Source organism: Ostrea edulis, chromosome 8 (assembly GCF_947568905.1).
Source record: "Ostrea edulis chromosome 8, xbOstEdul1.1, whole genome shotgun sequence".
Taxonomy (NCBI): domain Eukaryota; kingdom Metazoa; phylum Mollusca; class Bivalvia; order Ostreida; family Ostreidae; genus Ostrea; species Ostrea edulis.
This window is the reverse complement of record NC_079171.1, coordinates 45,013,182-45,028,982: the sequence shown is the minus strand read 5'-3', so window position 1 is coordinate 45,028,982 and position 15,801 is coordinate 45,013,182.

Sequence of the window (15,801 nt, the reverse complement as noted above, 5' to 3'; positions counted from 1 at the left end):
GACGGATCGAATTTGGGATTTTAACGCTTTTTTGTCTCACCATATTTTTCCATGTGATAATGCTCAACAGAACCCGGTCATGTAAGCAGAATTATAAACATTTAATCACATGCTAATTAATGAATTCAACTGATGCAGAATATTGACGAAACATGATGTTACCGGAGTTTTAACAGTCTCGTTTAAAGCAAGCAAGTTGTAAATATTATGGTAATCATAATGATCTTTTTTGTTGTTGCAGAATCAACCTGTCACTAAATCGAAAACTGCTTGAATTGTTGTATACCGATTGTTAGGCCGTTCTTTACATATATTTTGATTACGGATCACCCCGTTTACCTGATCAAGTTTCGTCGTGACGGCGGGTGTGACCGGTCAACAGGAGATGTGTACTCCTCCTAAGCACCTTCTCCCACCTCTGGTGTGCCCAGGGGTCCGTGTTTGCCTTACTCTACATTTTGTATTGCTTATAGAATCCCTGTCGGATTAGTTATCTTTACTTTTTTCTGTTGATGATTTTAGGTATATGAAAAAGGGCAAGATAAGGACAATGGCCAATGATATTTTTCATTTACTGAATCGACCCTTTATGTCTATATTTATAGTACAGGACAATAAATAGTATGTGTCATTGAAACAATCGATAATCGTAGAAATGTTGTCCACCATGACGGACATTTCCTGTACTGATTTGTTTTCCGGAAATGTCAAGGGGTTACATGTAAAATCGTCCTTGGTCAAAAATGTGTATATTTACAAATGTATTGTTTTTAAATAAAATTGCCATAACATTCATATTAGGTGACTAAGCACTGTCCTTACAATGCGACGTAAATGATTTATATTGCAGTAGTGAATTCAAATCAATTTAATGGAAAGCGATGTTTGATACGCATTGGTGTAAATGAAAAGTTGAAGATAACGAACAGTGATTGACAACATAACTCCTATAAGGAATATAAAATTAACACAGACCTCTGAACATGCAATGGACCGGAAGTGGGATCATAATTGCTATGAAAAATACAAAATTAAGGGTAATGGGGTATAATCTATAACTCAAAATGCGGTATAATTCACATTCTAAATGAAAATGAATTGGTTTTCAATATAGCACTATTATTGTTAAGCAGTGATTATAATCTTTGATTATGTCAGTCATTTCTGCTTTGTAAATATAAGTCTTACTTAAGGTATGCCCGTGGGGATCCGGGTTAGAATAGGTCCTCAGTACCCCTTGCTTGTTGTAAGAGGCGACTAAATGGGGCGGACCTTCGGACGAGACCGCAAAAACTGAGTTCGCGTGTCCCAGCAGGTGTGGCACGATAAAGATCCCTCCCTGCTCAATGGCCATAAGCACAGGCCTAAAGATGACGTTTCCATATGAGTGAAATATTCTCGAGAGGGGCGTAAAGCAATATTCAATCATTCAGTAAGATATTATAGGTATAACGAAAGGAGATTGGACAAATTTGAAAGATTTAAATCAAAATAAATGTTTATTGTTAAATAATGAGGAAAGTGAAGTAGATGAAATTCACATGACTGATAATCGATTAAAAGCTACTTGACACTTTTCGGAAAGTCGTCTGTCCTTGGTAAAAATAATAAAAATCTAATTTTCTAATTAAATTCTAATTAAATTCTAATTTTAATTCTAATCAAAGTGCGTTAAGTGGTAATTTGTGTTTCCATATTTTCATATTGTAAAGTTTATGTAATTTTTTACCAAAAGATTTGTATGAAAATATAACTTTTTGTTTATATGGCATAATAAAACATCCTCTTCAGTGTAAAAGTCTACGTGAAATAACTCACGGGGGGGGGGGGGGGGGGCGGCAAACACTGTTTTAATTAGAAAGGAAACAAGAGGCCCAAGGGCCTAGAATCGCTCTTCTGATAAATTGTACAACCCCACCATTTCTATTCTTAGCCTCTTAGTATTCTAACTCTTTAGTTAAATCCTAAGAATTCAAAAAAAGTAGGTCAATGTGACCTACTTTTTGGTTTACACATTTTGAGAACCCAAGAAATATCAACTGACAAAGTTTAATGATTTTAAGCCAATTAGTATCTGAATATTGAAATATAGCTGTCAAATTCCAATCGTAGGTCATGGTGACCTACTTTTTGGTCATCGAACTCCGAACATGCAAGACCCATCAACTGACAAAGTTTGATGACTGTAGGTCAAATAGTATCTGAAATATATAAATATAGCCGTCAAATTCCAAAAGTAGGTCAAGGTGATCTACTTTTTCGTCAACACCCTTCAAACATGCAAGACCCAACAACTGACAACGTTTGATGACTGTAGGTCAAATAGTATCTGAATTATATAAATATAGCCGTCCAATTCCAAAAGTAGGTCAAGGTGACCTACTTTTTGGTCAATACCCTTTGAACATGCAAGACGCATCAACTGACAAAGTGTGATGACTGTAGGTCAAATAGTATCTGAAATATATAAATATAGGTGTCCAATTCCAAAAGTAGGTCAAGTTGACCTACTTTTTGGTCGAAACCCTTCGAACATGCAAGACCCATCAACTGACAAAGTTTGATGACTGTAGGTCAAATAGTATCTGAATATATAAATATAGCCGTCAAATTCCAAAAGTAGGTCAAGGTGACCTACTTTTTGGTCGACACACTCCGTTGACTCAAGATGCATCAACTGTCAAAGTTTGATGATTGTAGGTCAAATAGTGTCTGAAATATAGTAATTTAGCTGTCAAATACCAAAAGTAGGTCACGGTGACCTACTTTTTGGTCGACAAAAACCGAAGACGAAGACGCATCAACTGACAAAGTTTGATGATTCTAGGTTTTACAGTGTCCAAAATATGCATCTAAAATTGAAAATGTGAAATTTGAATATCTGCAAAATTCAAAAAATAGGTCACTGTGACCTACTTTTTTATAAATATGTTTCAAGGCCTCAAGATGCATCAACTTACAAGATTTGATGATTCTAAACCTCTCGGTATTTGAAATAACAACTTAAAATATATCTATAAATGATAAGCCATAAAATTCAGAAAGTAGGTCATGGTGACCTATTTTTCAGTTGACGCATTTCAAGGTCCCATGATCCACCAACTGACAAGTTTTGATGATCATAGGCTTCAAAGTGTCCAAGATATGCATCAAAATTAATTTTAAAATAAATACCTGCAAAATTCAAAAAGTAGGTCACCGTGACCTACTTTTGAGACATCTTGACACAAGGTCCTAAGATGCATCAACTGTCAAAATTTGATGATCCTAGTCCTTATAATGGCTAAAATATCTAAGATTTAAGGAATTTAAAAAAAAATTAAATTTAGGTCAACTTTGAAGTGACCTTGAGACCACGCCCTTTGCCCCAGGGTAATGCCTTGAACAATTTTTAATCTACAACATATCCTCATCCTTATGTGTAAGTTTGGTGATAATCTGCCCTGTGGTTCTTGAGAAGAAGATTTTTTAGCAACCACTACTTTTGTTTGTATTTTCCTGATTATCTCCCCTTGTTAAAGGGTCACATCCCTTTATTTCGTATGTATGAAAGCCCTTGGGCCAATGATACCCTGTACCAAATTTGAAAGAAATTGGCCAAGGGGTTCTTGAGTTATAGCCCTTTTTCTAAAAAGTTTACGCACACCGCACACCGCACAAATGGCCATAGCATTAGCTCTTTGAGCCTTTGGCTCAGAAGAGCTAAAAATGAGTAAATGGGAAGATTTAGTTTTTGGTTTTACTCATACATTCTGTGGTACACCTGCCGCAGTTTGATTTGCATCCATGTCAAATAGTAAAGAAATTATACCATATGAGATTGATCACTGTTCGTCATTTTCACCTTTCACGACAAAAACTTATATATCGTTAGCACTTCAACATCGATAATATATTATGGTTTAAGAATAAAGAATAGTTTTATCCTTAAGGAAATCACCTCTACCACTGCGCAGGATTCTATAACTGTGCATGTACTGGTCCAAATGTATACATTTATTACTTAAACCTGTTCGGTTAAACATTGTACGTCAATTCCAATTTTGAAAAGGTGTGGAAAAAGCTACATTTTGTGGAGGAAGGATTTTTAAAATTAAGATGCACCAGGATCTGCATGATTCTTTTCTTTCACTTTTCTCCAATTTATTTCTACTCCTAGACTTGTATTGCACCTTTGTAATGCATGATACAACTAGTACAGATTTTGAACTAATTCAAAAGTTGTGAATTCATCAATATGGTTCTAAATGTCTTACTTAGTTTATCCGAAATCTTTTATGAAAATTCAATACTGAATAGGGGAAAATAAATCGCGGTGGAAATTTCGCTATAATCGTAGTCTAGACAAATCCACGATATCTTTATTTTTATTATTCTTTAACACACAATGTGTTTTTTAAAAAGGGGAAGGGGGCTTATAATGATTCGAATCCGCGAATTTATTAACTCACGAACGTGTGTAAAATGAAAAAACCGCAAAACATTATTCCCCTATACAGTATTCAGACCCGTGGACACCTTGTAGCGATACCAAGCGTTTCTCATGGTTTCCTTCACATGCTCTTACATTGAGCATGACTTATAAATATCCTTACTTCTGAATCTCTGCTAATTATATATTCAAAACTGTATTAAGAGACCGTCCAACAGAGAATGGAAAAAAGGTCACATATGACAGGTGGTCTCTTAATACAGGTTGCCTATTTTCCACAGTTAATGGATACAATTTCGCAAAAAAATTGTTCAATGGAGAAAATGACTACACGTATTTTGAATTTATCATTAAGAATATTAAGTACGGTTTTAAAAGTTGTAAAATAAAATTAATAATACACTGTAGTTAAAAATCTAGAATACAATGTGTTCTATCATAATTTATTATTCATCAAAAATTACATTTAATCTGTTTATTAAAGAATGATAAACTTTGCATGCATTTCATATTACACATTTACATGAAATTTAAAACTCATTTATGAAATGCATATAAATTTTCTAAAACTTTGTTGTAAAGAGTATTTATGTATAGCCTACTTGTAAAGTGTAACTAAAAAATGCAATGCTTGTGGTAAGAAAGCAAATGGTGAAGTGTTGAGTCTCCTTTTGTACAATACATGCTGGAAAAATGTTATTCAATTTGAAAAACATTAAATAAATCACAATATCCATTGTACATGCACATCAAATCGTGTAAGCCTAGAACTAATGCATGCAACTTTCTTGAACTTGGATGTGTCAAATACTCGGGACATGTCGAAGTGAGCCGCTAGTTCCGGTCATTATTCTGGAAACCTCGGGTATCTCATGCAGGAAAACTGGGAATACTCCGTTTAAAATTTCAGTCCTAAGCACAATATTTACCTACTTTGTATCGCAATCGGGCAAATTTTTCACTCTGTTGAACTTATTGGTATAACAAGTGGTAGATTTTCATTTCCGATTTAGCCTACCCGGCACTTCTTAAAGTTTGTCGAAATTTACAACTTCAAATACATCGGCCTTGATTCCCTGATCCTTGATTTTGTTAAATAAACAACAACTCGGGTTTTATTAATTAACCACACACGACACTGCATGTTGACTGCTTGGGTATAATAATTTATTCATAGGGGCGACTAAACAATATCGCCGCCAAACTGTGTACGGAGAAAGTGTTAGGGGCGATAATTCCAAGAATAGTCTTGCATTTAAAAACGAAAGTTAGGGGGCGACTAAACAATATCACCGCCAAACTGTGTGTTTTAAAACGAAAGTGTTAGGGGCGATAATTCCAAGAATAGTCGTGCGTTTAAAAACGAAAGTTAGGGGGCGATAAGTTCCAGAATAGTCGGCTCAACCGAAATCGAAAGTAGTAATCACGTTGTAATTGAAAAATGTACAGTCGTTTAATAGAGGTAAAATTTCGTGAAAATACACGAAAAGGTTGTAAAAATCATGGTCGTTGGTCGCGTCAGACAGGTGGTCGTTTAATACAGGTACAATATATAGAGTAACGTCTTGGGGAGAACTTTTATGGTCACATACGACAGTGAGTCGCTTAATACAGTGGGTCGCTATGGCAGTTTTGACTGTATATTCAAGCTTCACGATGGTGCCCAAGTGTATTATATAATTTGTTTTCCTTTTTTTTTCGGTAGCGAAAAAGGACTCCACAATGAGTGAGACCTATGAACAGAGACAAATATCATACCAAGACTTCCTTAACAAGGCAAGTAAGATTACTGGTGCACAGATATTCAGAGCATCAAGGGTCACTTATGTACATACAGAGATTCAGAGCACCAAGGGTCACTTAGGTACGCACAGATCCAAAGAGCAGAGGATTGCTGAGATTCAAAGAACACGGAACAATCATGGAATGCCTTAAGTAGCTTGTAATTTTAAGGATTTGTAAACGATGGAGTGATTTGTGTGTCCTTTGATGATACATAGATAACACCCATGCTTTCACTTTATTTGGGTTTTTTTTTTCATCATATAAAGAAATTGGACATTTATTCCTAATTTGTCTTTGTTTTAGCCGCCTGTTCTTTGCTTTAGTATATATTTTCATTTCAAATTGAAAAGTCACATGCATGTCACAGTTGCCATATAAAAATATAATACACACTTAGTATGGTAAAAAATGAAAATAACGAAGAGATCAATTTTATGGATCTTCTAACAACAAAGTTGAGGCAAATTCTAACCCCTAGATAACAAAAGAGGTGGGATTAGTTCCACAGGAGGAGTAAACATCCCCTGCTGCACGGTGACATCCGTCGCTAGCCCTCTATCTTCACCAGATTAAAGGTCAAGTACGGTGATTTTCCTAAAACTTGAGTTTTATACAGAAAAATGTCTGTCGTACACTTATGGATTAATTTCCATGGCAATTTTGATAAAAATCACTTGGCGTGAATTACACGGCGCTATCAAACTTTTACCTGAGCGATCGATAAATGTGTTGTGACGTGAGTTATCGCTCGTAGCTTCTGACGTCATCTGAGACAACTTTCGATTGCATTGATAGGGTTTTATAGTGTTTACATAGAAAAGTCCTATATTATGGTACAATGCGCTGCTTTGAACTGCAATGTGAAATCGGGACAGGGATTAAGTATGTTTCTTTTCCGAAAAGACCCTAAATTTCGAAGAATTTGGACACTGAAACTGAAAAGAGACACTGCGATTTGTGACAAGCCACGAGGATCAGTGAGTGACACTTTAATATTCACGAGGATCAGGTTTCCATCAACCCTGTCGCATCATCCTGTTTGACTCCAAACAAAGTGCAAATTGATGATTAACTGGGTATCCTACAAAACAAGTGTAATTATAAAAAGTTCAACCCCAAAAGGGGGATGCAATCCACCCCTCTCTACATCCACCACTGAATGCTTTAATGCGACACTGTATTCAATGGGTTTGCGATTGCACATAAAAATTAATGTCACCCATTACCTAGTTCGAATAGATTTTATTTCTTTTATTAAATGTAATATCTTTCGAATATTGTCATACCCATACTACATTTATAAGGGACTCACCATTTCATTTCTTCACTATATATATTTTAAAATATAGTAAAAATGGAAATGAATTCAATTTAAAAAAGCTATTTCGATAAAACCTTATATATTGCGAGTTCAGTTTAATTTTCTAAGCTTTTTTTCCCCAAGTTCATTATGAAAACAAGTACAAGGTTTTCCTTTTCCTACATGTAATATGTTTTTAAGTGCTACATTAATTAATATATCATGAAAATCAAAATTGCACACCTCAAAATGCTACAATTCGTTAACTTTGTGCCGTAATATTTCAATTTCGCATTTGACGTGTGTTGTGAAGAAATTACATGTAGTAATAGGCCTAATTTACATTTTACGATATTGTATCGACATGTAGATGTTTTTCTAAAAAAAGAAAAAGGGGGGGGGGTTACAAATAACGTTGTGCACAATAAGTTTTTTTCTTTCTTTTGTCTTTTGTTGTTCTTTTTTCAAAAAGGCAATTTTCAATTAAATATATATCTAGCTAAACACATTATAATATGAATCTGATCAATCTCATACTAGTAAATTCCATTTAAAAAAAATACAAACGTGAGAGTCAATCTAGTTAAATACGATCACAATCGCTACAATAGAGTATATGGCGAGTATCTATGAAGTCTGATTTTGATTAGCCTAGATTGTGTAAAATACAAAGGTTATCTTTTGATAGAACGTTTTTTCCAATATCATTCCCAATTTTCTATGGACTGGTCCGGTAAATAATTTCTAACTGAGATTCCTATGAGACATTTGTCGAACATAGACATATTACTATCGGATGGTTTCGAAACGGGTGCAGGTACAGACATAAAAGGTTGAATCCCTAAACTCAAGTGTATCTACGGTATTTCATTGTCAATATCCATGGTGTTGCTAAAACTGGCAATTTCTCAAGAAAATTAAAACGATGATATACAGGCGTAAACAACTACAACTGTCTCAGATGACGTCATAAGAAAGGGCGATAATTCCTTAATTCGTTTCTATCAACAACGATTTTGGAATAGGTATTTTGTGCATTTATCTGGATTTAAAAAAAGATAAACACATCAATAAACTTTTCAAAACGGGTTTTAATGAATTATAAACTTTATTTTCAAAACTATTTTTATTACACTTGACGTTTAACGGAGTAATGTGTAATTAAAATCAGTATGGAAAACGGCTTAATTAACAGTAGATATGGAGTACGTAAGACATCATTTCACCTAATAACAGGTTGTTTATGCAAATTAGATCATTATAACAACCATGAAGTTTTAGAAATGCTGTGCAACATCGACTTATTTGGCAGAAGTCTTTCATGGTTTAAGAATTGATTATACACAGAACATGCTCTCGTGATTCAAATATCCTCCATATTCAAGTAAATGAATCATTCATAAATTGAGGATGGCAAATCAATGTCATTTCATCTGTCGTGAATCAAATGGCAATTATTATTTTTATGACAAAACATTGATGAATATTCATTTTTTTTTTCGTTTCAGCCATCGGTAGATCTGACAACACTTCGGTCGACCTGGAGAGCAGATGCCCGTATCATTCAAAACGCCAGCACCACGAAAAGTAAAAACTAAATTCTTGAATGTCAATGTGATTACACGTCTGGGTCGTAGGGATGGGTTCAAAATCTAAAGATGTGATGTATTTTTAGCTCTTCTGAGCCGAAGGCTCAAAGAGCTAATCATATGTCTGGCGTGCGGTGTTCGTCAACTTTTTGGGAAAAGGGCTGTATCTCAAGAACCCCTTGGCCAATTTTTGTCAAATTTGTCACAGGGTATCCTTGGCCCAAGGGCTTTCATTTGTACTAAATCTAGGGTTACAAACAAAAATAGTGGTTGTTAAAAAAATCTTCTTCTCAAGAACCACTAGGCAAATTATCATCAAACTTATGCATAAGGGTGAGGATAGGTTGTAGACAAAAAATTGTTCAAGGCACCATCATGGGGAAAAGGGTGTGGTCTCAAAGTCTCTTCAAAGTTGACCTTAAATTTTGTTTTGTTAAAACTTTGATATTTTGCTTAGTATAAGGACTAGGATCATCAAATTTTGTCAGTTGATGCATCTTAGGACCTAATATCATGTTGTCTCAAAACTAGGTCATGATGACCTACTTTTTGAATTTCGCGGGTAGTTATTATTAAATGGATTTTGATGCATATCTTGGGACACCTTTGAGCCTATGATCATCAAAAGTTGTCAGTTGATGGATCATGGGACCTTAAACAGCGTCATGTGAAAAGTATGTCACCATGACCTACTTTCTGAATTTTATGGCTAATCATTTTCGAATGCATTTTAGGTTGTTATTTCAGATACCGAAAGGTTTAGAATCATCTAACCTTGTAAGTTGATGCGTCTAGAGGCCTCGAAACATATTTATATAAAAAAGTAGGTCACAGTGACCTTCTTTTAGAATTTTGCAGACATTCAAATGTCACATTTTCAATTTTAGATGCATATTTTGGACACTATGAAAGCTAGGATCATCAAACTTTCTCAGTTGATGCATCTTGAGTCTTCATAGTTTGTTGACTAAAAAGTAGGTTACCGTGAACTACTTTTGGAATTTGAAGACTATATTTTAATATTTCAAATACTGTTTGACTTACAATTATCAAACTTTTTCAGTTGATGCATGTTGAGTCTTCAGAGTGTGTTGACTAAAAAGTAGGTCACCGTGACATATTTTTGGATTTTGATGGCTATATTTGAATATTTCAGATACTATTTGACTTACAATCATCAAACTTTGTCAGTTGATGGGTCTTGAGTCTTCAGAGTGTGTCGACCAAAAAGTAGGTCACTGTGGCCTTCTTTTGGAATTTGACGGTTATATTTGAATCCTTTTTAACTTGTCAGTTGATGCATCTTGAGTCTTCAGTGTGTCGACCAAATTTAGGTCACCTACTTTTGGGCAGTTACATTTAAATTTTCAGGTACTATTTGACTTTACATCATCAAACTTTGTTAATTGATGAATCATGGTTAGTGAGAATTTTTGCCTGTTCTACAATGTATCAGAAGAGCGATTCTAGGCCCATGGGCCTCTTGTTTAAAACGTGTTTGCATTTACCAGAGAAACTGTGTAGTCCTTATAAAAAAGAATGGTTCTACGACAATGACCATATTCGATTTTTTAAAATGAAAATTCAGTATTTTGGCCAGTGATCCAAATCTTTGATCCATAATCCCCACTTAAATTCCATTTATATTTTAAGGCATATATGGTGAATTGTTTTGCATCTTAAGTGCGAAAAGGTCATTATTAATTTCCAGTCAACTTGCACTAACTGTTCATATATTGTTAAAAAACAGGAGTATGTATATGCATACGTAACTGATGTAATTGCTGATGTATATTTATTGTTAAAAGACAGTGGTATGTATTTAATGTAAAACTTATACGGTACCAATTTTGATGCACCAGATGCGCATTTCGACAAATAATGTCTCTTCAGTGATGCTCAACCGAAATGTGTGAAATCCGAAATAGCTATGAAGTTTTAGAGCTAAATATAGCCAAAAACAGCGTGCCAAAAAAGTGGAGCCAAATTCGTCCAAGGATAAGAGCTATGCATGAGGGAGATAATCCTTAATTTTGAAATGAATTTCTAAATTTTATAACAGCAATTAAATATGCATCCGTATTTTCAAGCTAATAACGAAGTACTTAGTAACTGGGCTGTAGAGACCCTCGGGGACTAACAGTCCACCAGCAGAGGCCTCGACCCAGGGGTCATAATGTAAAACTTATACGGTACCAATTTTGATGCACCAGATGCGTATTTCGACAAATAATGTCTCTTCAGTGATGCTCAACCGAAATGTTTGAAATCCGAAATAGCTATGAAGTTTCAGAGCTAAATATAGCCAAAAACAGCGTGCCAAAAAAAGTGGAGCCAAATTCGTCCAAGGATAAGAGCTATGCATGAGGGAGATAATCCTTAATTTTGAAATGAATTTCTAAATTTTACAACAGCAATTAAATATGCATCCGTATTTTCAAGCTAGTAACGAAGTACTTAGCAACTGGGCTGTAGAGACCCTCGGGGACTAACAGTCCACCAGCAGAGGCCTCGACCCAGGGGTCATAATGTAAAACTTATACGATACTAATTTTGATGCACCAGATGCGCATTTCGACAAACTGATGTAATTGCTGGACCGAGAGAGGGTGCTGCGGTTCAGACACCTAAGAAAACACTGAGTAAGATATTCATTCAAACACGTGTACACCTTGTAATGATATCAAGCGTTACTTGTGGTTTCCTTCACATGCTCTTATATCCCACTTATAAATATCCTTATTTCTGAATCTCTGTTCATTTAAGTATATATCCAAGCTTCAGGATGTTATCCCTGACTGTATTAGGGGCGAGATCAAAAGTTCAGTCTCTGACAAAAAACTAAATTCACATAGTTTTCACCAAGACTTACCACCCTCTTTAAGAGGCTGTCTATTTTCATGCCACTCGATCGGTAACCATGGAAACGAGAGACACTTGGTTTTCTCCCATTTCTATATTTAGATCTATTGAAAAAAATCAGACAATGTATTTTCTTTTTGGTTTATTGCAAAACCCATGCCTTGCAATTTAATGATACATATTTCATGATATTGCAGAGACAAATAGGAATTAATAACACATAAGCAATCAAAATTTAATACACAGTGCAATAAAATATCAAAGTTTCAAAATGAAGGAAATGCTGAAATTTTACCTAATTTCACCTATTTGCATTGAAACAGGTATAGTTGCCCAAGAAACGCTTCAACAGACATCATATTTGATACATGTGTAGAACCTATCAATTTCTAATACATGTTAAAGGGAATTTGGTTGCAAATGAAATTTAGTGGTATGTTGGGAGAGGGGGATGTATGCAAGAAAAAAGGGGGTGGGGTAATAATGTCGGTTTTGTAGAGTTGAAATCTTCAGATAACGTAATAATATCATTGCACATGTCATGCATGAGCATTAATGAAGGGTGAAAATTATTGTTTGTTGTACTTTGACCCAATATTGGAGGGAGAGGGGTTATTTTGAAAGCATCTTCCACCATTATCTTCCACCAATAAATAGTACATTTATTGTAGTCATGTACAAGAATCGTGTATTCAAAGCGTTTTTGCTTTCTATCAAATTCAGCAGGCAATTACAACATACGATATATCTCTCATGTTTTAAATTCACTCTGCATATGTAGTTTTATTGTAAGTAAAGCCATAAAGGATGGGGGGGGGGGTGATATTACACTATATGTCAGGTAATGTAAAAAAATTCATGAACGTCACATACAAGATCATGAAAGACACATTCATTATAAACATACAGATTTAATCATTGCAATTCTTTTTTCTTCTTTTTTGTTGTTGTAACTTTCAACTGAAACTATTGGCAAAAATATCCCATAGAAGAAAATTCAATTTTTCTGTACATTTATACCAACAACAAAAATAAAGCACAAGTGTGAGTTTTATGAAATCTGACATCTAGAAAATCCTGAGATATGTAAAGTAACCTCCAAGCAGTGAATAAAAAATTAAAACAGTTTTCCTTAACCACTTATGAGTTCAGTCATAGATAATATATATTGGATAATAATTGGCTACATTCAATTGCAACAATATCACTGATGACATTCTGGAGGTCTTTGTCATTTTCTGGACCCTCCCCATTTTTCACCATGTCAATACAAGGAAAGTAATTGTTTGGTTCCTTGGAAAGCAGGGGTATGGCTGTCTTACTTAAGAAACATCTGCAAAATAACAAAACAATTCTTATTATTGCATGAGTTTGCCTCTTGTCAAGACCCCGGAACCCCCCCCCCCCCCCTCCCTGGTCATATAGAAAACCCAGACATATTAGCATCACATTTGTTTTGAACGTTAAATAACCAGAAAAGTTATTATAATATTTAGAAGTTTTATGGCTACGTTTAACCATAAATTACAATTTCAGCAGCTCACCCTTTGGTATTAAAATCCTCCTTGCAATTTGTTCACTGTTTTTATTGCACAATAATATGCATCTCTTTTAATCAATAAATTTGAATTTAGAGACCGAGATAAAGATTTTATTGTGAGAATTTTCTTTCTGAAATGAGTATGCACTGATATACTCTTTGTGATCTAATAAAATTTTTAATTTCATAATTAATTGATTTATAGATGGTGTTTCTTTTTCTAGTGTCCTCATAAAAAACAATATTTCATGGGTCAAGTTGTCTAAACAAGAGGTGCGTTGTCTAACCAAGGGGTTAAGTTGCCTAAACATGGCTTGCCTGAAGCATAAAACTGAAAGTAACACAAGATGTGAAACACTAATGGCAACAAAAAACTATAAACAAGGTCCAAAATTTTGATTTGAAAAGAGAGGTCTTGTCACAAGGATTGTTAATATGAAATATGACAGCCTATCATTCACCCAGTTTTAAAATTTGGGTTAAATTCCAAATTTAAGGTCACAAGGTCAAAAACATTAGCACAAAAAGTAACTTGACTTGTAACCCATTGATATAAATGCAGGTGTATAAATTTTCAAATCAATAGTTGCAGACACATTGCCAAAAAAGTCATGAAAACTGTTAATGCACAGATGTACACACAGGCTGAGGCCAGATAAAATAATGTGTGGTTCTGGTTACACTTCCTTGAAAAATATGGTAGGTAGGTAGGTATTTTATTACATTTTTTTAAATTTACTTTTTTAATGATAGATTCTAGATGGAAACACAATTTTCTTTTACTTTCACTTCTTTGCATATACCATTTATATATATACCTATCAAAATTGGTAGGGATCACCCTAGTTTTGACAATTCTTATATATTTATTTCAAATAAAAAATAAATACAGGGGGAAATAATCAGTGCAATTGCCAAAATTATGTTTTTTGAACATGAAAGTAGGAATGATATTTCAACTAGAGTACTGTTTTCAAGCCCTTCCAAGTTTTTAAATCTATTCAACTTTTTTCAAAAATAAGGAGGGTGATCGCTTAGTATATTCAAGCAACCTGAAATTTGCACTATTGTTTATGTAAGCACTCTTTAGTTCTAAGTCACTTTCTGTCTAATGTTAGATGACTTGTAATAAGTGTTTACAGTTTAGCATTTTAGTGGTATCTATATATTGGCTGAAGGAAAACGGGTCAAAAACCTATATATATATATATATATATATATATATATATATATATATATATATATATATTATGGTATATACTATACAATCTTGAAAAAAGGTGTGTATTATATTCGGCAAAATACGGTAACTGATTTTGGAAATGGTCAAAAAAAGTTTAGGATCGGGGGTAAAAACTAGGGACGGTCGGGTAACCGGAACCACACATATTCTTTAATTTGGCCTGTTCACTGTAGGGCTCTTGACTATAGGCAGGGTTTTAGTTAAAACAAATATCTTATATACTCTTAAGTTTAATTTTTTTTTATTTGTCTGTAGAGATATTTATACAATACTACATATACATATGGTATATGCTACATCTATAATGTGAATTTGTTGTCTTACATAAAACAAAATTTTATTTATCCACATCACAGGAAAGTTTCAAAGTGATTAGAAGCATTTCACATTACCTAAACCATCATTTATTATTAAGTGTGCAATAAACATGATACAATGTAAATAACAGAATCATTAATAAAATCTTACTTCTTTCTGATTTTCAATTCATTAATCACAGATCTCGCAAATATCTCCATAGACTCATACATAAATATTTAATGACATTTGATTTTATTCCAAAATTGATTTTTAAAATTATCTTGATTCCAATATGCACTGCTAAATAAATTTTCTGTTTATAGAACCAAAAAAACCTAGTAGTTAAACTACAGTTACATTAATATTAATGCACACCCCCTCCCTTCAATCATTTCTATTATCGTTTTCTTTAAAAGTTAAAAAATGTCTAAAAACTACAATATAAATTGCTCTTACATTCTCCAGAAAAATCCTGGACCTGAATTTTACTTTATTTGTTTGACTTAATTCAGTTTCCATCCATAATTCTATCAACTTATATGTTAGTTGTTAACCTAGAAGGTGTCACTTAAAGTCGTATTAGATTTTATTCAGACATTTGTTTGCATCATACCTTTCAACTCTTTCTTTACATCTCTTTTAATATGGACGCAATTTTTGTGTTTTTCAATGCATTGTCTTGTCTGCAAACACCAAACACATATATTTCATTATATTTCCTAAATATATTGTAACAGTATTTTAATCTAG